General features: G+C 35.6%; 1 non-coding gene across 1 annotated transcript; it reads right to left on the reverse strand.

Annotated features, from left to right (window-relative positions):
• Window positions 1-8,722: 8,722 nt before the first annotated feature.
• On the reverse strand, window positions 8,723-8,867 carry LOC128776631 (U4 spliceosomal RNA). Its single transcript, XR_008421795.1, has one exon. It is a non-coding gene; the product is annotated as a U4 spliceosomal RNA (small nuclear RNA).
• Between the last annotated feature and the right edge of the window lie 9,352 nt (window positions 8,868-18,219).

Below are 18,219 nucleotides of genomic sequence, written 5' to 3' on the forward strand. Positions count from 1 at the left end.
GGAATTTGAGCGAATTGTGGAATTCAGCGGCCAACTGAGACGCTCCTCTCCAATGAACCCAAATTTCTGTAGGAAGTGCACCCAGTCCCCTTAATTTCTTTTAATTCTTCAGGGATCATGTTCCGATGATTACTTTTTAACTTGATTTTCCACTGCTGTTGGACGCTTGGTCTGTCACAGTTTATTCCAATTCTGAACCTCTCTCTGCCTCCAACTTGATAGCCACAGATCGCAGTTCATTCTCCATGCTTCATTCAGTACAGCACTCACACATGACCTTTTGACTTGGTAACAGAGGCTTTTTTGGTGACGGAAAGAGCAGTCCACCAACAGTAAAAAAGAAACCCAAATTGAAATCAGACGTAATAGTGCCTAGTATTTGACTACTAACCCTAACAGCTCAACATTCATATTGTGTCGCATTTCCCCATCTGCTGCCGATAGTGCACATTCTCAACCCTTCAATATCTCTACCTCCCAGCTCCTCAGGCTGTTTCCACACCCCGAATTTAGATGAATTCACATGCAGAACACTTTAGCTGTCATTCTGTCACTATTGTATGATCTCCCTCCATTCACGGAAGTATTTTAAACAAAAAGCAACTTACACCAGAGGAAAAATTATGAAAATATTTTTGTGCAGAAGGGACAGCAGTCATCTGTGTGGTTTTAAACAACACGTTTTTATACCTTAAAACAACAACAACCAAAGAAAACAACACACAGGCAGCTACTACCACTTACTGAGAAAACATCAGAGGAAGTTTCTAATAGAGATCAGGAGTTGTATTCAAATGGAATCAATCAAATTGAGTTTATCCCTACCTGCTAACATCTGGGCAATCTGCCAATGCAATAAAAATTCAATAAACTTATAAATTATTACCAGAGCATGGAGGCCTCTTTTTCTACCAGTGTGCATAAAGATTGCTTATGGTATTAAGCATGTGAAAAATTAATTAAAAACTACAACTGTTATTTTTGTAACTATTTACCATTACTGATTTCCATTCTTTGCTTTAAATATAGTGCTATGGGAGAAATGAGGATAAACAGGGAAAAAATAGTCTTAAAGATTTTAGTTTTAAGATCTGCAGCTGAGACGAGAGAGGAATGTAGCCTACAGGAAGTGCATTTGTTTCTACGTCGTTGTCCATAAATCTAATTATACTTTTACTTCATGATGAACTTTCAAGAACAAAGAAATTTCACTGAGATAACAGAGTATATTTTTATGTATCTTAAAGCAGATTTCCAGGTAGAAGGATTAACATGTACATTTTAAAATAACAGGTACCCATTTTTAAACAAACTGGATTCACCAATAAATTCACCATCTTGTGGAAAAACATAGTTGATTTCCAATGCCAATTATGCTTTTGAGTTCTTGAATGAGCCAATGATTCTGGAATAAATACTTGAAGCAGCTTTGTTAGAAAAACCATTTAGGGATAGGACAGTTTTTTGCCAAGTCTAGGAGTCATCCAAGCAGTGCTGGCATTAGGAATTACTTTGTATCATACTCAGTAGGTACATAAAAATATATGTGTCAAAGTAATTTTTAATCCATTTCTGATGCGATTTACCTGAAAATAAAGGATTTCTTTTCAGTCAGTATTGAATTAACTCCTAAGTACTGATGAAATCATTGATTTAACTGTATATGGCATTAGAGTCAGTCCACAAGGGGGCTCCCTTGCTTTAGATTTCCTTCAAAACGGATTATGACACTTTAGATGATTTTTTTTTTTTTACCTTTGCAGAATTTAATAAACCAATTTTAAATGCACCAGAAACTCTGAAATGTATTAATGGGTCACATTAACCTTAAAGAAAGAAGTGCAGCCTCCACACTCTCTGGGACATCTGATTTTTCTTAGCAAAAACTTTTTTTTTCTTTAAACAAATGTCATACCATTCGTCAACTATCACAAAATCGTGCTTCTCTAAGTTGTATATAGCCAACTCTATCAATGATACACAAATGCTAGGAGACAACAAAACTGCAATGGTTAGTTCTGAGAAACCCCCATGATTTCCACATGACAAAATATGTCAAATGCGCATATAGCACATGTCATTTTTTTAACATGAGTCAAAGAAAAAAAAAACTATTTTGCTTCTTCCATAAAATAGGATTTGGTGATCTTTGAAAATATCTACTTGACTATGCATTTGTTGGGTTCTCTTTCACCAATCCCACTATTTATTCAATTCCAGAGATTTGCTGGAGTGTGTACTTCATCACAAACCTTGTTTTCAAAACTGGATGGATTTTACAGATGAAGATAAACTGATACCTCCAAGCAGCTTACAGTTTCCTAGTAGGAGTGAAATGATATGTACACAATTGTGTGACAACATGGATGGAGGTGCTGAATATGGGGAGGTTTGTATCTTCACAAGCTAGAAAAACTATGCATCTATGTTTACAAATACATGAAATATTGCATAATTCAAATGTGAAGAAAATTTTTGCTGCTTATTTGTCTTATACTAGTCCCTGCTGGAGATATTTTTTGTGCATCCTTTTATATAATCTTCATACCCTAAACCATGCCATGGCCTATATTTCTATCTGTTGAGCTCTTATTTCCCTGCAGACAACAATGGAGGACTAAAAATCCAGTGATGCCCAGTTTGGTCTCTAGGTGGCAAACAAGCCCTTTTTTGTTATGAAGCAGAAGTCCCTATCCTGTTCCATCCCCTTTTCTAAGAAAGAGTAAAATTCCTCAGGAAATGATAGGAGCTTTCAAATCTCACAAAATTCTGTGAGTAGCAACACAACTTAGATGTTAATTCGAAAGAGGAATAAAACACGTGACTGGAAGTTTTATGTTACCAAGAACAACTCTCAAGTAACTGAAATATTTTTATACTGAGGGGAAGGGACTAGGAAGAGATAACATGGAATTGGAATATTGGAATATAAGCTGATTCTGGAAGGTAAGCTATAAAAGGACAAGGATCCTTATGTTTCTGTTGCCCCATTTCTATATTCCTAGCGCCTAATATATAGCAAACATTATTTGGTCAATAATCTGCCTCCCCACTTTCTTCTGTTATGACTTAGAGAATAAATATTTTTGAGTTTGTTAGCCATACTGGGCCTGTCCCAACTATGAAACTGTTTTTAATTTGACAGCAGCCATGTCCAATGATAATAATAAAAGAATGAACATGGCTATGTTCCAGTAAAATTTATAAAAAACAGGTGCCCAGCCCATCGTCTAGGTTCTTTGGCTCTCACTACATATCTTCTTTCTTGTTCCTTAGTGGCTCAAGAGTTTATAAAGTCATACTTCATGGCTCATGGCAAACCAGATATTCTGGGAGTATAGAACCATGCCTTAAAATTTACAATGGGATCTTTTTGCTTAGACAATTAACAGAGGCCTAATTTTATTAGACAATTTATTACCAGGGCCCAATTTTGTCTCTTCTAAAAGCAGTGGTCCTTTGTGAGTACCTCTAACTGGACTGAACCAGCCTCTCTAATACCACATTTTAAGTTGATAATAGTCGTTGAAAATGAGTAATAGTTGCCTATCACATAGCAGATTAAAGCAGAGGTCTTTACTATCTGACGGTTTTCAGTTTAAATGTTTGCTTGCCCTATAATACTTCTGTTACAATAGTCACTTGAAAAAAATGTACAAAAACTGCCTCCAAACTTCTCTCAATTTATATGGCTCAGCAAAAAATAATATCAGCCAGAGAGTACATGAATTCCTAAAAAAGCAAGTTTAGTAGCCATAACTGTGCAAATCCTGTTACCTTCATTCTCTGCTCCTCCATCCCTGTATCCCTAACGTCAGATCTTTACTGTAGTATCAGTGAAAAAGAGATCACTGCAATCAACCTAATAAACAGAGATATACTTGGAAAAAGAACAAGGGTGCACATTTATTTGCACACCTATTTCTAATTAATCGTTGACATCTGATGGTAAATTTAATGTGTCAACTAGACTGGGCCACGGGATACCCAAGTATTTGCTCAAACATAATTCTGAGTGCATCTGTGAGGGTATTTGGGGATGGGATTAACATTTAAATCAGTAGACAAAGTAAAAAAAGATCGCCCTCCACAATGTGAGTGGGCCTCATCCAATCAGAAGCCTAATGAAACAAAAAGCCAGACCTTCTACTGAGAGAGAATTCTTCCTGACTAAAGTTCTTTGAACTTGGAGATAGTCTTTTTTCCTGCCTTTGGATTGGAACTGAAATATAAGTTCTTCCTGGATATTAATCCTGCTGAAACTTTAGATAGGAGCTTCACCATTCTCTCTCTCGGTTCTTAAGACTTCAGATTCAAGCTGGAATTAAGCCATTGGCTCTTCATTCTCCAGCTTGATGACTCACCCTGCAGATGCTGGGACTTCTCAGCCTCCATATTCATATGAAGCAATTACTTATAACAAACCTCTACGTAAGTCTTTAATATATATACTATATACTATGTAATATACACATACCCCATTGATTCTCTGGAGAACACTATATACACACACGTGTGGTTTCACTGGGTACCGAGCTCCCTTTCACAGTCCAGATACTCTCCTATACTCTCTGTGCTTCATCTGTGAACACAGACTCAAGAGCCTTTCTCTGCTTTGACTAGGAATTCAATGAACGCTTCACTTCTTTAGGATATTTGCTACAGCTGAAATCTTGATATTCTTATCTCTACAATGAATATTTTCACTATTCAAGTTGAGTATAGGAAGGGAACCTACTTCTTCTACAGGTGAGCACATACCAGAGGAGGATGATGTGGTTGACATTCCAAATTGGAACATCATTGTGTTTTCCTAGTACACTCTGGTGAAGCTGAATTCTAAAGATATTTTAATTTTTTAGGGTTTCATAGAAAATCAACATTATGAAATTTTTAAATATATTCAATCTTCCACCTAATTCTCTAATAACTCTTAGAACATGGCATTGATGCAATTTAGAAATCAAGAAATGCTATTGTTCTTTTGGTTGGTTGCCCAATTTCTTAAAGTTTGGATTGACTTTATAAGTCTCCAGCTTGTGGATATATGCTGATTTGTTTAATCTACTTAATGGATAAAAAAGCAGTCTTTGAACTGCACTGACATTAGTGATGAGGCTGAAGAAACCAAGGCATTTGGTTTACATAAAGTTCTATTGAAATGTCTGGAACCAAAGCAGCAGTGTGTATTTCAAGGCTGTTTAGAAAACAAGACATAAATCTTTACTTGATAAGAGGAACAAATCAATAGAAAACAAAACACATTTATATGCTCCTGATAGCACTACAAATGGGGAATAGAACACTTAGCTTAACCTATTGCTCAAGAAGAGCCATTAAACTCTGTTGTACACAGTGAATATCATTCAGGAATTTTGATACTTTTTTTGAAGGGCTTCTATTTTTTAAGTACCTCTAGCCCCTCTTGTATGAGTTGAAAATTTAATAAGTTTTCTTATTTTTAACACTGTGAGATTTCCCTGCAATGTGCTGAAACAAACAGAAAAAGGAAACAGTGTGTTCTCTTACAACTAAAGAAAATCTACCTTGGCATTCATAGTTTGCTAGGCAAAGTCATTGGTTTTGTTTTGTTTTGGTTTTTGAAGAGCTAGAAAATATGTAGTGAGGAAAGAAAATAACTGTGACCCAATACTGAATATTAAATCAAATTAACAGGCAAAGATAGAGTCATGACCCCAGAGATTACACAATGAAGGAAATTTCCATCAGATCTTGAATTTGATTTATATCTGTTAGTAATGAAAATAATGAAGAATTATCTTTGTGTTATACTCTCTTAACCCTGTCAAAAAAAAAGCTTTTTTTCCCATTTTCAAATGGTTCTATAGAAAATTTCTAGTGATTTACTACTTGAAACGGAATCTAGCATTGGGAAAAATGAATTCCCCACTGCAACTCTTTCGTCTTATGCTCTCAGTAGACATTAAGTTTGTGCTTCAGAAAGTGATTGTACATAAAAGCAGGGAGAGGCATAGATCCTATATTCTTCTTCTAAGACTGAAGCCTTGCAAAGCCAGGTTTCATCACCCCGTTTTAAATCCCATGGGATTTTGGACATTCCATTTAGAGATGGATTTTTTAATTTTAAAAAATCCCCATGTGTTCTTTTATACATTATAATAAAATACGTTTATCTCTGGTCACATAGCACAAGCTTGTTGCTTCTGCTCTGACATGGTTAGTTAGCACACTAAAGGGTATTTAGAAAGTACTCAGATATGGTGTGGCCATGGGTCACACAGATGTTGAGAAGTTTCCTCTGTGCAGTGTGAAGCAGCAAGTGTGATTAAACTATGAAGTAGTATTTCTAATCCAGTGCCAAAAAAAAAGAAAAAAAAAGAATGAGCAAAGGAAATATTTTTACTCAATTTTGCTAAATTTAAAACTTTTTGATTTCTCCCTTGGTCTTGTACCCCTTCACCTTCTTATGTTTACACTGATATTCGAACTGGTTCCAATTAAATGAGTTTATTGGTGCACAAATTCTAATTTCTTTGAGCAAGTATAAACAAACATTCCTATGATAATAAGGTGTAGGTGTGTTGTACCAGTACATGAAATGAATTCACAAAAAAGTTACTTCTTATAAAACAGAACTTAAAAAGATTCACATCCATTAAAAAGATTTTTAATAAAAATAGTAGGCTCACAAGCCTATGGCCTTGATTCAGCTCTTAAAATGTCCTATCCAGAAACATGAAAGGTGGCTCAGAGATTGTCTACGTGATCAGATGGAATGCATTTAGAGGGACAATGGAATTATCTCCAACTTACTAGCTTTGCAATACTATTCTAAAAACAAACTTATGTAAAGCCTTTTTTCCCCAAGGTGAAAAATTTTTATATTCAATTTTTAACCTATCTTTATAATTAAATGCTATAATAATTGCCTTAATAAAATAGAATTCTCCATTTAATAGGTTAAATATAGAAAAGAACAGATAGGCTAAACATCCACCATTTTTGGGTAAGAAATATACACTCATGAGTCCTCTCATATATATTAACTGCTACGTTATACTTGAGTGCATATAGATACACACCCAGGGTTCATAAAACCTATACAAGAATGCGGATTTCCTTGTCCCCAGTAATGTTCTTTACCACAGATTACTAGAATGATCTACACAGTTATTCATATGCAGTCAACACAGAGTTGACAGTCATTTAATAATCTCAAAACAAATGCAAAGTTGATGGTTAGATAATGCATCACAGAAGATCTGTGGGATCTTTTCCAGCATCTAATGTTAGTGCCCATTTTGCAAAGGATTTTAAGCAATCTTTGAGGACATGGCTTATTTTTTCCCCTTTGAGTTTGCCTTCCTTTTTTGAGATGTGCTCCTTTTCTATTTTTTTTAGCTCTATCAATCCTGCAGGGTTAATATCTGCCTTTCTGACCATTTTAGGATTCTGGATGCTCTTATAATCTGACAATGGTCAGATTTTTGCTATTAAATTTATATTGTAATATTGTAATTAACTTTATATTGAATTTATTTCCTAAAATTGGCCATGTACTTCTTAAGGGAAGTGACCACATGTTAGATATTTTTGGACTTCCTTTGAATCACAAAGTGCCTCAGTGGAAGATCAAGGAATGCATAAATGGATTTATAGTTATTTAAAAACTTTAACCTGTTACCTGTACCAATTCCATTTGCTTATTCTATGTCTCAGAGCAAGTACAAATGATCAAGAGTTGTTTTATTCTTAGATTGAATTCATGAATTCTACTCCATAATGTTGGCATCAATGGATGTCAGAATATTCAAGAAAATAATTTTTTGCCCATTATGATGCCCATTAAACTTTTATTAATGATTTTAATACAACTGAAAGAAGCAACCAGTAAATAATTGGTTGGTTGAGAAATTCCTAACTTCACACTTCTTGATAGTTTAAATTATTGATCTTATTTGCCATGGTGCTGGCATTTGACCAAGTATCCTGCCAAGTTAGTAATTAAAATACAAATTGGTTTTATGAATCAAAGTGCTTTCTTTCTAGATAGATAAATCCTCAGGGACACTGGCAATTGATATCATACACACTTGTAATGTCAAACAAGAAAAGGTTAGTTGCAATTATAGACAGAAAACCATTAGTGGGGCTTTGGATTGTACTGATACAATTACTCTAGCCTGGGATTCTTGGTCTAAGCACTATTGTCCATTGAAATAAAATTTGCCAGAAAATCTGCACTATGAAGCATTTAGGTGATACTAATCCCCTTTAAAATGAAGATAATGCAGTCTCATATTGTCTGTGTTGATTTATAAATCTATAATTTCAAACTCTGAAAAATAAACATCTCTCATGATGGTTATGTTCCCTTTCTATTCTTGACAGGCCTATTTCAAACAGACCATACCTGGGGAATGAACTACATTACAAACCTCTAAAGTCCTAAGTATCATGCTGAGGATGATATTGCCTCAAAAGTAACTTTACAAACTCAGTACACATATTCCACTTGAAATTGGGTGTCTTCTTCCCTCCTACCTATTAGTGGAAAGAGGCATGAGTGCCTAGAGGGAGAAACCAGGTCCTAGATGGGGAGCACAAGGGAGTTACACGTTTCAAAAGGGCACGGAACAACTATTCTTAGAGTCTGGGTATGTATGGAAAAGGAACAGGGTGTAAGTATAAGAACTGATGTGATACACCACCTTCTGGATGTTGTTTCCTTTTTTCCTTTTATATTTCTCTTCATCCTGGTTACTGAAAATAGAATGAGAAGGGGAAAGTTACAGTAGAAGGAGGGTCTCAGCCTCATTTTCAATTAGCAATAATCGCTCCTCGGATAAACCTCATTGGCTACGATACTGCCACTGCACAAAGCGTCCGCCTCATTTTCAAGCATATCCTTACTGAGGTAGATTTCATTATGACTTGCGTGAGAATTGCTCCACTTCTTGTTACATACATATTTTCTTCATCATTTAGATACTCCTTTTCCCATGTGGATTTTCTGAAAACCAAAGGTACATCCCAGCTACCTTTTGACATAAATAAAAGATGCAGACCGCGTCTTCTGTGTTCTCCTCTGTATTCCAGCATAAAAAGGAAGTGAAGAAGCCGGGACTCTAAATGCGAGGTTGTATGCAGGGTTGGAGTCTCTAGCCAGTGGTTCTCCAGCTCTCTTGTTATCTTTTACTGTTTGAGTCAAATTAGGAGACTCCAACAAAAGTACTACACACAGTTCATTATTTGGTTCATGGATGTTTTAAAAATACTTCTAAAATTGTGAAATATTGGAGAAAGTGATGAGGTTGAATATTAAGTTGACTTCAGAAAACAAGGAAAGGGAGATCTTAGATGGGCTATTATGGCCTCATTACTTGACATCCCAAGTAGACACAGGTGGTAAGACACAAAGAGTAAAATATTAATCCAATAATAAATTCAGTTAAAATAATCCATTTCGGTTATGTAGCATATGTTCACATCTTGGTGCAAAAGTCCTTTGGATGGAAAGTCACCCACCTTTTCCCAGGAGTCCAAAGGAAGGAAGCCCAACAGGACTATGAAGATGACAAATGACAAATGACTGTAGGATGAAGATTGCTCTTTTCTCATCTGCCAATTTAAATGTATCCTTCTAACTATATGAATGTTACTTAATACTGGAGCTTAGTTTAAAAAAAATACAGAGAGAGAGAGAGAGAGAAAAACAGACACTGACCGGGTCTGTGACGTAGCAAGGACAGCTCAGTGGTTTGAACTGGAGGGTTGGTGGATAGCAGGTAAGAAAGAATTCCCCTACACAACCAGAGAGCAAGAACAGTTCATGCAGCCCCAGGTTGTAGATGCCATTCTTAGATAACCCATATACAGACCAATGGGGAGATGACTTGTATTATCTGAATCAGAATTTTCAATAGAGAAAAACAATCTTTTTTTCTATTTCTAGAAGCATTATTTGCCACTAAAAAATCTTTATTATTTATAATAACAAAAATGTGTATTCTTCAGGAATGCTGTCAAGGCTACAATTGTATTTTCTCAAAAATTTTTAACACTCACATCAGGTCAAACAAACCATCAGGGGTCTCAAGCCAGCAGAACCATCACATATGAAGAAGGGGCGAAACTGGCTATTCCAGAAAGGAGGTTTAGGAGGAGGTAGGGATGCAGGAAATAGAAGAAAAATTCTTGCCCAGTATGTGATGACACCTTAGCTTCCTTCAAAATTTTAGTAAATTAATACTCATGAAGTGTTTCAAGCAAGTCATTTTGTTGGGGGATGAAGGATATGAAAGAATTGGTCTTCATGTTTAGCTTGATGCAGGAGATGCTGTGTCAGCAAATCGGGAACAGGAGTACACAGAAAGATGGGGAAAGAAAATTGTATAGAATTTGAAAAATTTCAGAAGCTATGCATGTGGAGGGGGTAATCTGAACTAGTGTATGACATGACGTTGGGAGTTAAATCCAAATTTATCTGCAGTGGGCTTTTAGCTAACTGGTGGTTTATAATATAGAGTCACTTTTTTAAAATCTAAATCTATGTGTGTGGATATGTGCTTATGCGCAATTGAGATCTCACTATATATAAATGTCTTCATTTTTTGAGGCTATAATTTGTTCTAAAAAAAGCTACAAATGTACTAGTAAACACGATTTCTATAGTATTTTGTAAAAGGAACACTCCATATTTTATTTAAAATTTCTGCTTAGTTTTTTTCAGACCAGTTTGGAATTACGTTTAATGCTGTAATAAACCACCATGTACTTAAATAGTTTTAAATATGATCGCCTCCTTTGGAGAAATTCCTGGAAGTTTTACCTTTAACGATATTGATACCTACTGACAAATCACTTTCCAGGAACTTACCACTTTCTACTCACCCCAGAAACTGGAAAATCTCCTTTTCATCAACTTTCAGTGGAAGGGAGTACTATCAAATTTTGATTTTTGGTATTTTCAATCTGGCAATATTTTTTTTTTTAATTTAAATCTGGGAGGGCCTAGGTGGCTCTGTCGGTTCAGAGGCTGACTTCAGCTCAGGTCATGCATGATCTTGCAGTCTGTGAGTTAGATCCCCATGTCAGGCTCTGTGCTGACAGCTCAGATCCTGGAGCCTGCTTCAGATTCTGTGTCTCCCTCTCTCTCTGCCCCTCTCTGCTTGCACTCTCTCTCAAAAATAAACATTTAAAAATGTTTAAAAATAAATAAATTTGGCATCTGGTAGCTCAGTCAGTTGAGTGTCCAATTCTTGATTTTGGCTCTGGTCATGATCTCATGGTTTACAAGACTGAGCCTTGCATCAGCCTGCTTGGATTCTCTCTCTCCCTCTCTCTCTGCCCCTCCCAGCTCACATTCCCTTGTTCTCAACATAAACACGAAAAAAAATTTTAAAAATTAAATTTGACCACTAATAAACTAACAGTATGAACATGTTAATTTTGGGGAGGGTCTTGGTTTTCTAATGGATTTGTATAATATTTGTATAAGAATATTAATGAATATTAAATGTTTCAGACATATTACTTGGAGCTATATTAATACAAGTATTTTTGAAAAGGTTTCTTCGAAATCTAAATGAATTAACTTTATACCTTTTGGAAGAGTTCCTTATGTTTAGAAAGTGCTACATATATTAGCTTTTTACGATTATTAGTACTTCACTTACAAATCATAAATCATAAAAGAACTTACAAAATTCTTACCATCGAAGATATCTTAGCAACTATGGAGAAAAATGGTAATAGATACTTTTACTATTGGATAAGTTAGTCTAATTATAAAACATGTTTTTTAAAAATATTTTTATGTACTTTTGAGAGACAGAGCACAAGTGGGGGAGGAACAGAGACAGAGGGAGACACAATTTGAAGCAGGCTCTAGGCTCCAAGCTGTCAGCACAGAACTTGATGCTGGGCTCGAACTCACAAAACGTGAGATCTGACCTGAGCCGAAGTCGGACGCTTAACCAACTGAGCCACCCAAGTGCCCCAATTATGAAACATGTTTTAAAGAAACAAGTAAAATAACCACTCTGGCTCAAGTTGGGGGAGGGGGGAAGAAGTGCCACCAACTCAGTTTTTCCTGGTCTTCAGAGTGATCCATCTTCAAGACACCTCTTAAGAACTTCCAGTGTCACTGAACATCAAGTACTGAACACCATTACCAAAGATCAAATCCCTCATTTAAAAATAAGATTCAACCATCCCTGAGAAACAAATTAACAGTCCTTGATCATACAAGTTAAAAGAGGCACATACTTTTATATTCTTTCTTTGCAGTTGATACAGAATAAAAGAAAATCGATGTAGTATATTCTTCAAGAGTATGAAGTAAAAGAGTCCTTATTTCAAAACATTTTGTAAAAAGAAAATCAGGAACTATTTGCCTGGTTATTTGTTTTGTGATACTGGTAGTGAAATGGATGTTAATTTTCTAGAAAAAGCTATATTTCAGCCATCCAAAAATTTTGACTAGAATTACACAATTCTAATTGCATAAATATAATTAAAATACTAACTCAACAGTGATTCATATTTAAAACACAAATCATTCACAGAAGTATAAATTATATGAACTTATATGACACACACATAAACACAAAGACATTTGGATATCAGAAGAAATCTCAAAGTCACACCAATGAAACATTTTTCTTTTCCAAAGGGACTAATAAATATCTCATACTTTATTTTATTGCTTAGCTTCATTATTATTTTCATTATCTACCTGAAGAATTGAGAAATCACAGTACTTTTACTTATTCTTCTCCTACCAAACCCAAAGTGTCAATGATATTGACATTTTCTGCAGAGAAAGGCTATTTTAGGTGACTAGTGTTTGCTTTAGGGTTGCATGTGATAAACAACAAGCTAAATGCTAATGCTCACAAGTTTAATATATTTTTCTGTTTTGCTTCTCTTAAGGTTGCTTTGTGAGGTTATTGTATAGGTTACACTTTTAGAGCTCTCTAAAAAAACCCAAAGAGTACTTTATTCTTTTGGATTTGAGAGTTTAACTACAGGCACACAACAATGTGCAGTCCATCTTTATGCAAATAGCTTAAAAGGCAGTGTGTCTGAAGGGCTGGTTTACGGCATTATTTCGTTTTATATCTTTGCAATCAACACCATACAGCTAACATGGCCATGTAAATTCATGAGAGATTTTTCTACTGAAACCCAAACAAGGTCATCTGCTTTTGAAGATTGGAGTGAGATAAAAGTGACACTACTAAAACAACCTGCACAGCCTCTTTTTTTAAACTGCTGACTCTACCTTTGAAAGTAGATCATTGATTTCCCCCCTCCAAATTTGGATTTCTAATGCTAATTCTAATGAAGGAATTTTAGACAAGCTCTGATACCAGCAATTCATGTTTATTTACTTTTAGAGAAAGTTCTCTGAAACATTAAGTTTCAAAACTTGTTTTGCTTTCCATGTTAGAGTTAGCTTTTTCAGGTACATTTATGCATGGAGGTAAATGGACATTACGTTTTTGTGTGTCTTTAGGATGCATTCTATGATGTATACTACAGAATAGGCTGTACTATTTTAAAAAATCAACTGGCAAATAGATTAATGTGAGATTTATTTTTGAGGAGGGAGGGTAACTGCCTTTATCGCCTTCTATCCTTTTTACATAGTTTTATTTTTTATTAACAATAAAACTATTCAAAATGAAACTTACATTCACTTAAGTTTTTTCTTTGTGATTTGCAGTAAAATGTGTTTGTGCAAACTAAAGTGTGTTTTGCTAAAGTTTTCCTTTTTTAAAAAAAATATCAGTTTATTTTTTTAATGAGAGAGGGAGAAAAAATAGAATCTTGATACCTAGGCTATACAAACAAGACAAGACCAAAATCAGGCCTCTCTGGCCATGCAGGTAATGATTTAAGAAAACCCAAACTAAAGGTTCTCACATACCTTTTCTTGAATAACCTACAAAATGGAGAACCAAGATCATTATTTTCACATGCCTCAAGATACAGGTAACTTTCATTAAATATTTGTCATACTGTCTACTCATCTTCTATAATTGTATGTACTCCTAACAACACAATGTTAATTCCAATGGCATTTTTAAATATAATTAACAGTGTTACATTAATTTTAGATGTACAACTTACTGATTTGACAAGTTTATACCTTATGTTATGTTCACCATAAGTGTAGCTACCATCTGTCCTGTTACATAGCTATTACAATATCATTGAGTGTTGCTATTTATACTAAAATTTGTATAGAACCACAGAATACTCTAACTAGCCAAAGTAACTCTGAGAAAGAAGAAGAAAGCTGGAGGTATCATAATACTGGATTTCAAGATATACTACAAAGCTGTAATAATCAAAACAGTATGGTACTGGCACAAAAACAGACACAAAAATCAATGGAACAGAATAAAGATCTCAGAAATAAATTCACAATTAAATAGTCCATCAATCTGTGTTAAGAAGGCAATAATTTACAATGGGGAAAAGACAGTCTTTTTAATAAATGGTATTGAAAAAATTGGACAGCTACATGCAAAAGAATGAAGCAGGACTACTTTCTAACACCTTACACAAAAATTCAAAATGGATTAAACAAGGGAAACAAAAATAAACTAGTGGGACATCAACATAAAACAAAACACAAAACAGTCCAGGAAACAACAAAATAAAAGACAACCTACTGATATATCCAATAAGGGATTCATGTATAAAATATATAAAGAACTTATAGAACTCGATACCAAAGAAACAATCTGATTTAAAATTGGGCAGAGGACCTAAATAAACATTTTTCCAAAAAAGACATACAGACAGCAAATGGGCACATAAAAGGATGCTTATCATCATTCATCATCAGGAATATGCAAATCAGAACCACAATAAGCTATCACCTTACACCTGTCAGAATGGCTAAAATCAAAAACAAGAGAAAGTATGGACGAGGATGTGGAGAAAAAACACTTGTGCGTTGTTGGTGGGAATGCAAACTGGTGCAGTCACTGTGGAAACAGTATGGAGGTTCCTCAATTAAAAACAGAAGTACTGTGTGATCCAATAACAAAAACACTAACTTGCATCCTTATGTTTATTGCAGCATTGTTTTTAATAGCCAAGACCTGGAAGCAACCTTCGTGTCCACCGATAGATGACTGGATAAGGAAAATGTGACATAAATGGAATAATATACAGCCATAGAAAGGGATGAGATTGTGCCATTTGAGAAAACACGGTTGAGCTTAGAGGGCATTATGGTAAGTGAAATTAGACTGAAGAAGACAAATGATACCACATGATTCCACTCATAAAAGGAATCAAAAAAATCAATAGAAAGCAGAATCTGACCTATAAATACAGAAAAGTGATGGTTGCCAGAGGGTTTGGGAGTGGGGTTTAAGCAAAATGGTTGAAGGGGAGACACAGGCATCCAGTTATGGCATGAGTAAATCATGGGAATAACAAGTTCCAACCCCTTTCTGAGATTCTCTGTGCTAACAGAGAACATACTAGCTGACTCAGAAATTAATCCCAAGACTTTCTCCTTACCAGCCCGCAGTTTTTACATACTGAAATTTTTTTCTATTTTCTCACTTGTAATATTTCTAATAGGATGTACTCTAAGCACTTCATGGATTATTCAGTTCACTCTTAACAACCTTACATCTCAGTACTATGAGTTTCCCCGTTCCTGATGGACTAAAGCAGAGAGTAAATAAGTATGTAGTTACTGAAGTCCACAAAGCTAGAATGTGGCAGAGCTGAAATTCAAAGTCAGGCACAGCCTTCATCTACTACATCATATGCCAGTACTGAAATTCTAGAGCACCAGTCCCTTGTGTTTTCTTAAGAAACAAAATATGGAGTAGGGAGAGTAGATGAGCACACTAAAATTTCCTAGTGGTTTTTTTTGTTGTTGTTGTTTTGTTTTGCCAACTCTGGATAAGTGCAGAAGTTTTTACAATGTTGACAGACACTCAGGAGAGCTATACGACACTGGTGTGAGCCTCAGAAGAACTGGGATTGAAATTCTGCTTCACCTCTTAGTAATTGTAAGAAAAATTTGGGTGAGGCGCCTCATGTCTTTGAGCCTCAGCAGATGAATAATAAGATAGCTACTTTACCTCACCTACATCATAGGTGGTTATGAGGCATTAAATATATGAATACAGGGCATGGTATACATATAAGGGATTACAGGTAAGAAAAATTTCTCTTTTAAAATTTTTTTGAAAAGTTTAAACTATTGTAGAAAAGTACAGAGATTGAAAGACATGTATTTATCACCAATAATTATGTTTAAATTTTTTCATTTTTTAAAAAGTGGAGAAACAAAATTGTAGCCCCACACCCCCACTTTTTATTTCCTCAAAGTTTATTTCCTACATTCCCTCTCGAGGCAACCACCATGATAAATTTGGTGTTTTCCAAATTTATTGGACCACGTTTGCACACTTTTACTGAAAACGTCTATACCCTTGTTTCATCACTTTGTGTTTTCACAAATTTAAATAAATGCTGTCAATTTATACAAAGCAATTTTCACACCACAGTATTTTTGAACTCTTCTCTGTACATTTCTATACCTGATTCAAGTGTATGAACATATCACAAATATTTATCCATTTCCTGACTGGTGGATACTTTGTATCCAAATTTAGCTATGCTTTAATAAGCAGCTTTGCACACATCCAATACACCCATGGAAAAATTTCTCTACATGTATCCTAGATCAGAGGCATGTCAAAATTTAAGCACAGCACCATAATGTGATAAGCACACCTCATTTTAAAAAGTGTTACATGTTTGGTGTTTCCTGCAATGAAACATTTGCAAGCCTCACATTTCTAAAGCATTCAACAAAACGAATGTTTTGGATCATAGTTCCTTGGTTTAATGATATCTTGAAACGTTTTCTCTAGATATTAAAAAAGCATTTAAAATACTCTATCATCTGGTCATTGGAATTCACTTTCAAAAATGCAAATGTGAACATCGAATTCTTCAGTTTAATGCTTTTCCATTAAATTGCTATCAAATGACTACCCAATACAAAATGAATTCTTACGAAACTTTAAAGAATCCTTCATGATCTCAAACCCAATTTCCCCTTTCGTATCCTGATTTATGCTTTGTCTATAGCAAACAGTCCCCAATCAGTACCTTAGAGTCTGACACCTTCACACTCTGGTAATGCTGCTTCCTCTGTCCTCCCTGAGAAGACCATTCTTTTGTGCTTGACCAACATATTCAATCCCTGTTTGTTGAAACTCTTTAGGACTACTCTTTAACTTTGCATTTTACCTGGTCTCTAATATACTAAATAGTTTCAGGACTGGAACAGGAGGGAAAAAAAGATCAAAAAAACTGACTAGATTAGGTTCCCATCAGTGATTTTACCTAGATGTGAAGGACTAACTCAAAGCAGGCGTCCTAAGCGCTTGCGGGCATGCGCGCAGCGCGCGCGCGCGCACGCACACACACACACACACACACACACACACACACACACACACACACACACACACACACAGCAGTTGCGTGAGAAAAACTTGTAATCTCTTTCCTAGCCACCAGGCCAGGCCACTCCATGCATGGGGTATGCTCTGTTGCAAGAGACAAAGCTGAGTGGGAAAGGACTGAAGGGAGCGTTGCCTCCTCCTCGTAAGCATCACTTGCATCACACTTGCCGGGAAGCCTCACCAGGCAGATGTCCTGGACAGCTGCAATGTCAGGGGTTCACAATCCCCAAAAACGGGTACTGTGAATTTAGTGTACCACAATTCACTATGTTTCAGAGAGTAGTGTTACAAAAAGATAAAACCAGTGTTTTAATCCCAGCTCTCTCTCTCTAACTCTCAGAGAAGTGTGTGGGTTGAATTGGGTCTTCTCAAATTCGTATACTACCGCGCTAACCTACAGTATCTCAGAACATGGCTGTATTTGGAGATGAAACCTTTAAAAAGGTGATTGAGTTAAAATGCCATTAGGGTAGGCCCTAATCCAGGTTGACTGGTGTCCTTATAAGAGAAAAAGTGAATCCACAAGAGACATGCCAGGGCTGCTTGAGCACAAAGGGAAGATCATGTGAAGACACGGTGAGAAGGCAGCTGACTACGAGCCAAGGAGAAAGGCCTCAGAAGAAACCAAACCTGCACAAACTCGCATCTTACACTTCTAGCCTCCAGAATTGTGCAAAAACACACTTCTGTTGTTTAAGTGCCCAGTCGTGGTATT

Source organism: Panthera pardus, unplaced genomic scaffold (assembly GCF_024362965.1).
Source record: "Panthera pardus isolate Hobbes unplaced genomic scaffold, ASM2436296v1 HiC_scaffold_1, whole genome shotgun sequence".
In the NCBI taxonomy this organism is placed as follows: Eukaryota; Metazoa; Chordata; class Mammalia; order Carnivora; family Felidae; genus Panthera; species Panthera pardus.